The sequence below is a fragment of the Lactuca virosa genome, chromosome 7 (assembly GCF_052849685.1).
Source record: "Lactuca virosa cultivar CGN04683 chromosome 7, Lactuca_virosa_CGN04683_v6, whole genome shotgun sequence".
In the NCBI taxonomy this organism is placed as follows: Eukaryota; Viridiplantae; Streptophyta; class Magnoliopsida; order Asterales; family Asteraceae; genus Lactuca; species Lactuca virosa.
In genome coordinates this window covers 42,467,670-42,475,739 of record NC_136432.1, presented here as the reverse complement: position 1 = coordinate 42,475,739, position 8,070 = coordinate 42,467,670, and the positions used below count along the sequence as shown (strand labels likewise).

At 35.1% G+C, this 8,070-nt stretch overlaps 1 long non-coding RNA gene across 2 annotated transcripts; it reads left to right on the top strand.

The window, feature by feature from the left end:
- The first annotated feature begins 813 nt into the window (after nucleotides 1-813).
- LOC145123574 (uncharacterized) lies at nucleotides 814-2,561 on the top strand. 2 transcript variants are annotated; one of them, XR_013715199.1, is made up of 8 exons: nucleotides 814-1,092; nucleotides 1,180-1,322; nucleotides 1,387-1,492; nucleotides 1,578-1,706; nucleotides 1,814-1,886; nucleotides 2,004-2,042; nucleotides 2,131-2,161; nucleotides 2,270-2,561. It is a non-coding gene; the product is annotated as an uncharacterized LOC145123574 (long non-coding RNA). The 2 variants fall into 2 exon arrangements; XR_013715200.1 differs by having other exon boundaries at nucleotides 818-1,092; nucleotides 1,180-1,492; nucleotides 2,265-2,561.
- Nucleotides 2,562-8,070: the final 5,509 nt, after the last annotated feature.

Sequence of the window (8,070 nt, the reverse complement as noted above, 5' to 3'; positions counted from 1 at the left end):
TGAGAGGAGCAGAGCTTTGTGTAAGCTAAAGGTTTAACACCTTGTTCTTGAGTTTTTTTAGGGAGTGGAATGGAAGGGGATAAAAGTATATTACAATGGAAATGTGTTTTTAAGTTTTTTTAATAGAAAAATAATGAGTCGATCCCTATCTTTAACAAGCTTTTCGGAGAAACGAGTCTTAATGAGCCTTAACGAGCCGATTCCGAGCTTCATATGTGTTTCACGAGCTCGAACTTGATCTCAAGCCTCCCGACTCTTAACGACCTCAACCTCGAGCTCGAGTTTCAGTAACTTTAAACGATGATGGCTCAATTAGCGTGAAGTTCGGCTCGGCTCGGCTTGTTTACATCCCTAGAATAAACAATTCCTAATAGCGTTGTGGTAGTGATGCTTGACGATATCACCACTTTTCAGCGGTAATGGTGGTTAGAGAGCCACAATGGCCCTCTGGCGTCTGAAAAACACAAGGTCAACCCCATAAGTTCCTTATTTCAGTTTAGAATAAATTATTACAATATGATTCAAGATTGAGATACAAGTAAGTGGATCGAGACTAGATTGCTACCTAGTCTCCTAGATGAGTACATATGATGTTTTTCTCCTTTTTCGGATACAATATATATAAGTTTTAAATTTTAATATGTTATGAACGTTACAATCTCTCTTTAGTATTAAATATTTGATAATGTAATAACTCTTTTTATAAAGTGAAGGAACGTTTTGTAAAGAAATGAACTCTCTACTAAAACTAAATCACGTTTGAAAATATAAATATTATTTTTATAAACAGATTACCTGGAAATAAACATGTTACAATTCTCGGCCAGTTGATGCTTCCCACCGCCATTCTTTTAATTTACAGCTTCTCCACATAAAAGAATCCATTATATCGTTCTTCAACAACCTTTCACTTCCTTCCACCTTGTCCTTTTTTCTATCCCGATTTTGATCGGCTTAAGAGCGGAGCTGTTGTCCCACCGTTTCTGCATCATTCAATATCAGTCTCAGGAGTTCAATATTAATCTTAGGAGAGAAGCATGGTCACACACAGAAAGAGAAGGACTTTTTCGGAACTGACTGTCTTCTCACCCGGTAGAAGTTTTCTTCCATTAATGATCCCCACCCTATGTCAAATTCATCTTCAACCAAAAAACCGTCACTTTTGAATTTTGTTTTCAGTAAAACTGATGGATGGATCAAGGAAACAGAGCAGTCAATGGCTGAAGTGGACATGTTTGGATTGGAGAAGATAAGCTATTTGCAACTTCCATCAACCACTTCTTTTTGACGTTCTTACATATTTCCCTGTTTACAATTTCCAGGTTTGATCTTCAAATTAGGGTTTTTTATTATTTTTTAAATCTTTTTATGCTTCACTTCTTCCAGGAGGGATGTAATCATCTGGAGATATGATTGTCGAAAATATGAGCATCGACGCAACGAAAGTATCATATATAGGGTTATAACTTGATTTCCCTAGAACCTACTCGAGGTAATCTTCCTTTACACCAACAGTCAACTTGTTTCTTACTTACTCTACTTCATCCCTAAATTTTTGGTTGTATTTGTGTTTTTAGGTGTACCAAAGCTTTGAATTTGAATAATTCTTCAAACAGAAGAAGCGACTCTCAGTTTGAAGGTGTGCAATTTTCCAGAATTATCAAAACCATCGGCAAAACGTATCCCGTACGAAAGTTAAGGGCCAGGTGAATTAGGAGTCAATCGATTGTATTTGTGAATGTTGAATATATTAAAGTTTTTCTTTATGTGTGTATGTGTATGTTTCTGTGATTAGCTATGTGTTTGTTTACAGGTCAGCAAAAGGGAGGATAGTGAATTAAAGGGGGGCCCGAAAGATGAAGTTGTTTGAAGACTCTCAAACAGAGGTCATGTATTATCATATGGGCATAAATTAAAGCAATTGCTTATGTTGTTTTTTTTTTTTTGTGAATTGATTATGCCTTTGTTTGTTCAACAAATTTGATTGTGGGGCTGTTTTGCAGTTTATGGAATTTACAGACGTTGGTGATTTAAGTACACAGGTCAGTTAGTATAGTCTCCTTAATTCTGTTTTTTCCCTTTAATTTGTTGCCTTTATTTATGTCAAGCCTGTTTACAAATCTTTTACAGTTGTCTTCCTGGGGACATTTGGTGCACATGGGTAAGTGATACGCCTAGTAAGATGTATTACAACGTGCTGATTTTGTGTTCACGTCTGAAATATTTGGGAAATTTACTCACTTCACCTATGTTATGTGCAAAAGTGAAGAACGCCAACTGCGCATCAGCCCATCAGCCCTTTTCGTCTTGATGTTGACATTTGAAAGAAACTTTCATGATGCACACCAACTGCGCGCTAAAATTCTTTGTTTATGTTTTTTTTTGGAATCTGTTACTAAGGTAAGCTTAGTTTTGGGCTCAATCTCTGTTTGATGAGTACTTTTTCACTATTTTTATGATCATACTGCTTTTTGTTGTGAAAAGAAAATGAAGTAACTCAAAGATCATTTGTTTTCTATCAACTGCAGGTCATGTCAATGTATGTAATATCTTTTCATAAATATTATAATATGTTCTATCGTTTGCTACAACTTGAAATAAGGAGAAAAAACAAACGCAGCGCCAAAGGCGCAACTAATTCCCATCTAGTTAAATATAATCTCTCATCAAAAATCAAATGAGAGTATTTTGTAAAAAATATCAAATAGATAATATAACTAATAAAATTAATCATATTTAGTTGTACTAAATTACAGTAGAAAAATATCATAGTACAGATTCTTCCCAAAACCATTTTGTAATAAAAAAGTTTGGAATTTGAACATTATGATGTGGAAAATTTTCAAAGTACAACTCTTAACAATATAAGAATTAAAAGAATTGTCATTAAAATAATAGTCATGACAGTGACAAAATACAACAATAACATACACAGAATCCTCATACATTTTTATTCAATAATAAAATTTACATCTTTAACCAGATGTAATAAAAATTTATTAATAGCATTCAAGTCTCTTTTCATATTCTAATTTTTCAACTTCCAATTAAATGTTATTTGGAATAAATCACTACAACTAAAGAGACTTTTTCATTCATGATATATACTTATGAGACTTAATTAAATATGACTAAAACATTTAAACTATGTTTAGTAAATTAAATGAATAGTATAATCTTTTAATGTCTAAACTAAATATTATACCAAACCTTCAAACCAATTATTAAAAACTAAATTATATACATCAATTATTTTGTGTGTATTTATTTATATGAAAGTATATGTTATTTTTGCTCTACAAACATATTAATCAAATATATAATACAAAGTTATATATTTAAGACAACAATTTCATAACTATGTAACAATTTTTTCACATTTATATGTATTTTCAAATAAATTACAAAAAGATGTTTGGAAGATGCAATATATACAAACTTAAGTCCCTATAATTTTAGAAATAATAATTGTCCAATTTTTACGATTAATAGTCGATAATTTTCAACCCCAATATGCAATTAAGAAAATTAATCATATTTATGTGTAGTAAATGATAACTTTCAACCCCAATATACAATTAAATAAATTAATCATATTTATATGTATTAAAATGCAATAGCATAATCATTGAGATATAGATTATTCCAAAAACCATTTTGTAATAAATTATTTGGAAGTTGAACACTATGAAATGTAAACTTTTCAAAGTACAACTATTAAAAAGATAAAAACTTTTCAAAGTACAACTATTAAAAATATAAGATATAAAAGATTTATGTAATTAAAATAAAAGCCACGACTGTGACAAAACAGAACAACAATAACATCCATAGAATTCTTATATAGTTTTTTCAATATTCACACACAAAAATATGCCACAAAGTAAGTGAACTGGGACATTCATCAATATGAACAGAACTCATCAAAAGCCAATTCAATATCTCATTTTTTTTCTTTCAAAAACACACTTAACATTTGTAGTTTTTTCCTAGACTTATTTCATCAATGTGAAGAGAACTCATCAAACACAATTCTTGTTTAAACACACTTCAAAATTATTAGAAATTACAACAATTTGTTTTGGCTCTAAATGTACAACCTTCACCTAAAAAATTATCATTGTTTCTTTTTTCTTTTTTCTTTAACAAACACACTTTTAATACATAACACATCAAAATTAACAACACTTTTCTTTTGTTTCTAAATGTATAACCTTGAGAAAATTCTTCGTCATCTCTAAATACCAAAAATGTTTTGCTTGACTCCTGCACTCAACAAACTTCATTCCTATGCACTCTAGATAACGAAAATGAAAAGCAAAGATAAAGAAAAGTGAAAAAAGAAGAGAAGAGAGTGTTTCTTATATAGGAAAACATCAATTAATTAATAACTACTTAAGTATCATAAGGTGAAGAGTTTTGGAGTTCCAAATGAATATGGTTCAAGATAGATGTCATACCTTGAACCATATTCATTTGAATGAACTCCTTTATAAGAGATAGATAGATATAAATTGGATTTATTGATATTGAACTTTAAGTAGTAGATGAAAGGATATTGGTTCAAAAGGTCATTGTTTATGACAAAAAGATATGGAACCTAAAAAATATGACAAATAACATTGTTTAAATATAATCAAAGTGTAAATAAAAAAGTTTCATTGACTCCGACGATTTCAGGATTCCTCAGCGGGTTCAAACGCCGATCAATGTCGGCTAATCTCTAGTCAATTACTCTTCGATTTTATTTGCTTTCATTGAGTTTGGATTTGTCGTTCAGCATGTTATCACAATAGTCTTCTTGAGATTGTAAATAGCCAACTATTCTTCGATCTTGTAAATTGTCTTTACAGCTCGAATTAAAGAAGCATTGGGATGGATACCATCTTTTTCATTCGAGTTTACAATCTCAGGATGATCAAGAAGACTATTTACAAGATCCTTTTTTGGCATTTATGAAACGTTGAAAAACATGAAAGAGGATGATGAAAGGAATAAGAAGGAATTTGGGTTAAGAGGGGGGAAATCCGGAAAAGATGATCTTGATGGCCATGATAATATGGAGGGAAAAATTTAGAATGAGTGTGTGCAGAGTTTTCATCCTAATGACCCGGTAATGGAGGAACTTGATAGATCATCATCCCTCTGATCTCTTGTGGATGTCCGACCTCCGAATGTAACGCCATGTTCATGGTATGTATTTTTATATTGAATTAATCATTTTTACAAGGGGACTCAACGAGTTAGAGGCCCAACTCGTCGAGTAGAATGGGAATTGGACGCGGGACTTAAGTCACCTACTCGATGAGTCGAGAGCCTCGACTCGACGAGTAGATCTGCCAGGATGAAACCCTAATTTTTAGGGTTTACACCCTATTTAAACACCTTAACTGACATCCATTTCAACCTCCATCGTCTCCCTTAGTCCAGAAAACCCTAACTTGAAACCCTAGAGCATTTTGTGAGTGTGTGAGCCATCCTTGAGGGAGTTTGTGTATTCTTGAAGCTAGAAGAAGAAGAAGAAGGTTCAAGGAAACAGTAGATCCAGAGTTCAAGCTCCATTTCCAGTCCCTTTGAGGTATAAAGTTGTTACCTTGACTTCTCTATTGCTAGATCTCTCCATGCTTAAGTTTAGGGCCATCTTTTAGCATTTATGCGAACCTTTTCGGATATTGACTGTGATCTGAAGTTGTAACTTCAGATCCAAACCCCTTTAAGCCCTTATAGTCATAAAGTTCACGAATTTATCATGCTTTGGCCCTTCCCTTTGGCCTAAACTTCATTCTAGACTTGGTATTGGTGTTCTTAGCTCATAACACCATGCATGCACGTAAAGTTTGTAACTTTACGTGTAATATCGACCCTAGGAGGTCAGATCTACGTTTTGGATGCGTTGAGCCCGACTGAAATCGACTGTATGGATTTGGACCTTGAAGGACTCGACGAGTCGTTCATACGACTCGGCGAATTGGGTCGTAGTTTCCCAACCTTTTCTGTTATTGAGCAACTTGTTGAGTCTAGAAGATGATTCAGCAAGTTGGACGTGTTTATGGACTTGAAGATCATAGAGCTCGACGAGTTCAAGGATGAACTCGGCGAGTTGATAGCAATTGTCCCAACTGAGATGAAGATGCACTCGACGAGTTCAAGGATGAACTCGGCGAGTTGTGAGTGAAATGCCCCGACTTGTATGAAGGGGAACTCGACGGTTTTATGGAAGAACTCAACGAGCAGTATCGAGACCCCAAAGTTTTATGGACCCAGGAACTCGACTAGTTGATGGACCAACTCGGCAAGTTGAGTCAGCCAGAATGTTGACTTGGACCAAAAGGTTGACTTTGACCAGAGTGTTGACCTTAGACTTGACCATTGACCAGAGTTGACCCTTAAACGGTTATGAGTATGAATGAGTAGCTAAGAGAAATATTATGTGTAGGAGTTGAGGAGAGTTGATCCCCGAGCCGAGGACAATTCAGCTACTGTACGACATCGAGGTGAGTTACCTTCTAGTAGAGGTGGGTCTAAGGCACCAATGTCGGCCCACCAGTAGGTGATTACGTATGAGATGATTGTCTTTGTGATAATTGTCTGGTTTGCCACTATCTGATATGCTTATGTACTAGGATGCTCTGTTATATATGTTAGTAGCAGTAGGGGTGAAATAGTCCCCGGATAACTGTTGAAAGATACTGAAGGGGTAGGCAGTACCCATGCATGACTGGTAGTATGTTTATGATATGTTATTATGTGGTAGTGGTAGGGGTAAATAGTCCCCGGTTATCGGTTGAAAGATACCGAACGGGAGGTTAGCTTCCGGTTACCGGTTTAAAGATACCGAAGGGGAGGTTAGTTCTCGGATACCGGTTGAAAGATACTGAAGGGGAGGCCAGCTCCCGGATACCGATTGAAAGATACCGAAGGATGGGAAGTCACTAAGCTTCGTGCTTATGGTTTAAAGTTTTTGTTTCAAGTCCCTCTTCTTCCACGGGAAAGGAGCTGGCACGGTAGTAACGCATCACACACACTATTTTCCGCATATGAGATCCTTGGGATTTTATACTCTGACATTGTTTATCATGATATGTATTGACTAATGATACTATGGATTTGTTATGATTGATGTTATGGTTGTTTTTAGACAAATGGTTTTTATATTTATTAAGCTCGAAAATGAAATTTTTGGCCTTGATATTTGGGATGTTACAAGTTGGTATCAGAGCCTTGGTTTGAGGGATTCGGGCACACTCTCAGGTGTGTCTGGACTCAAACTGAGGACTTGGTATGAAAATTTTCAAAAGAAAAACATTTTTATAAAAAGAATCTGAAAAAGAATTTGAAAAGAGAAAGAACTTTGAAAAGAACAAGGTGTGTGATGCGTGCAATCGGCCAAGCTCAAGTAAGTTTTCCCCAAGATACCCATACATGTTGTTTCGATATATGATATGATTATGAGAATTGCATGCTAGATTAGGGCTGAGGATCTAGGAAGATGTCTTATATGCCTGCTATATATACGAGAACCGCATGTTAGATTAGGGCTAAGGATCTAGGAAGATGCCTTATGTGCCTGCTATATGTGCTTAATGAGATTCATGATAAGAACTGATTAGTCAGTGATGTGATAACCTGATTAGAATATGCGTGGTTTGGGTTACTCAATGCCCGAATGCTGCTTGCTTTGTGCTTCTAGGAATTCTAGTTATCTTTGGCTAACTAGTAAACGAATACGTTAAGTTACATATCGTGAGGACTAAATAATTTCAGAAGGTTAGGTCTAGCCCTATTTCGTAGCTCTTGTTTGAGTCCAACCGTTGTAGGGTAGGACCTCTCATTCGAAGAATTATCTGGTCTTAGTAATATGTAATGGTATTCGCGAGCTAGTTAGGTAAAGATAGCAGGGATTCTTTACGCAGCTGATGGCGGAGAGTGGTTTGGAGAGTTACCCTAGGGAGAGCCTAGGATGAGATTATTGCAGTGAGCAGTAGTAGTAGAAGGGACTTGGTGAAGTCAAGGAAATCCTTGAGGAAAGTACGGATAGATGTGGAAGGTAGTATAGGCCCATACTACTGA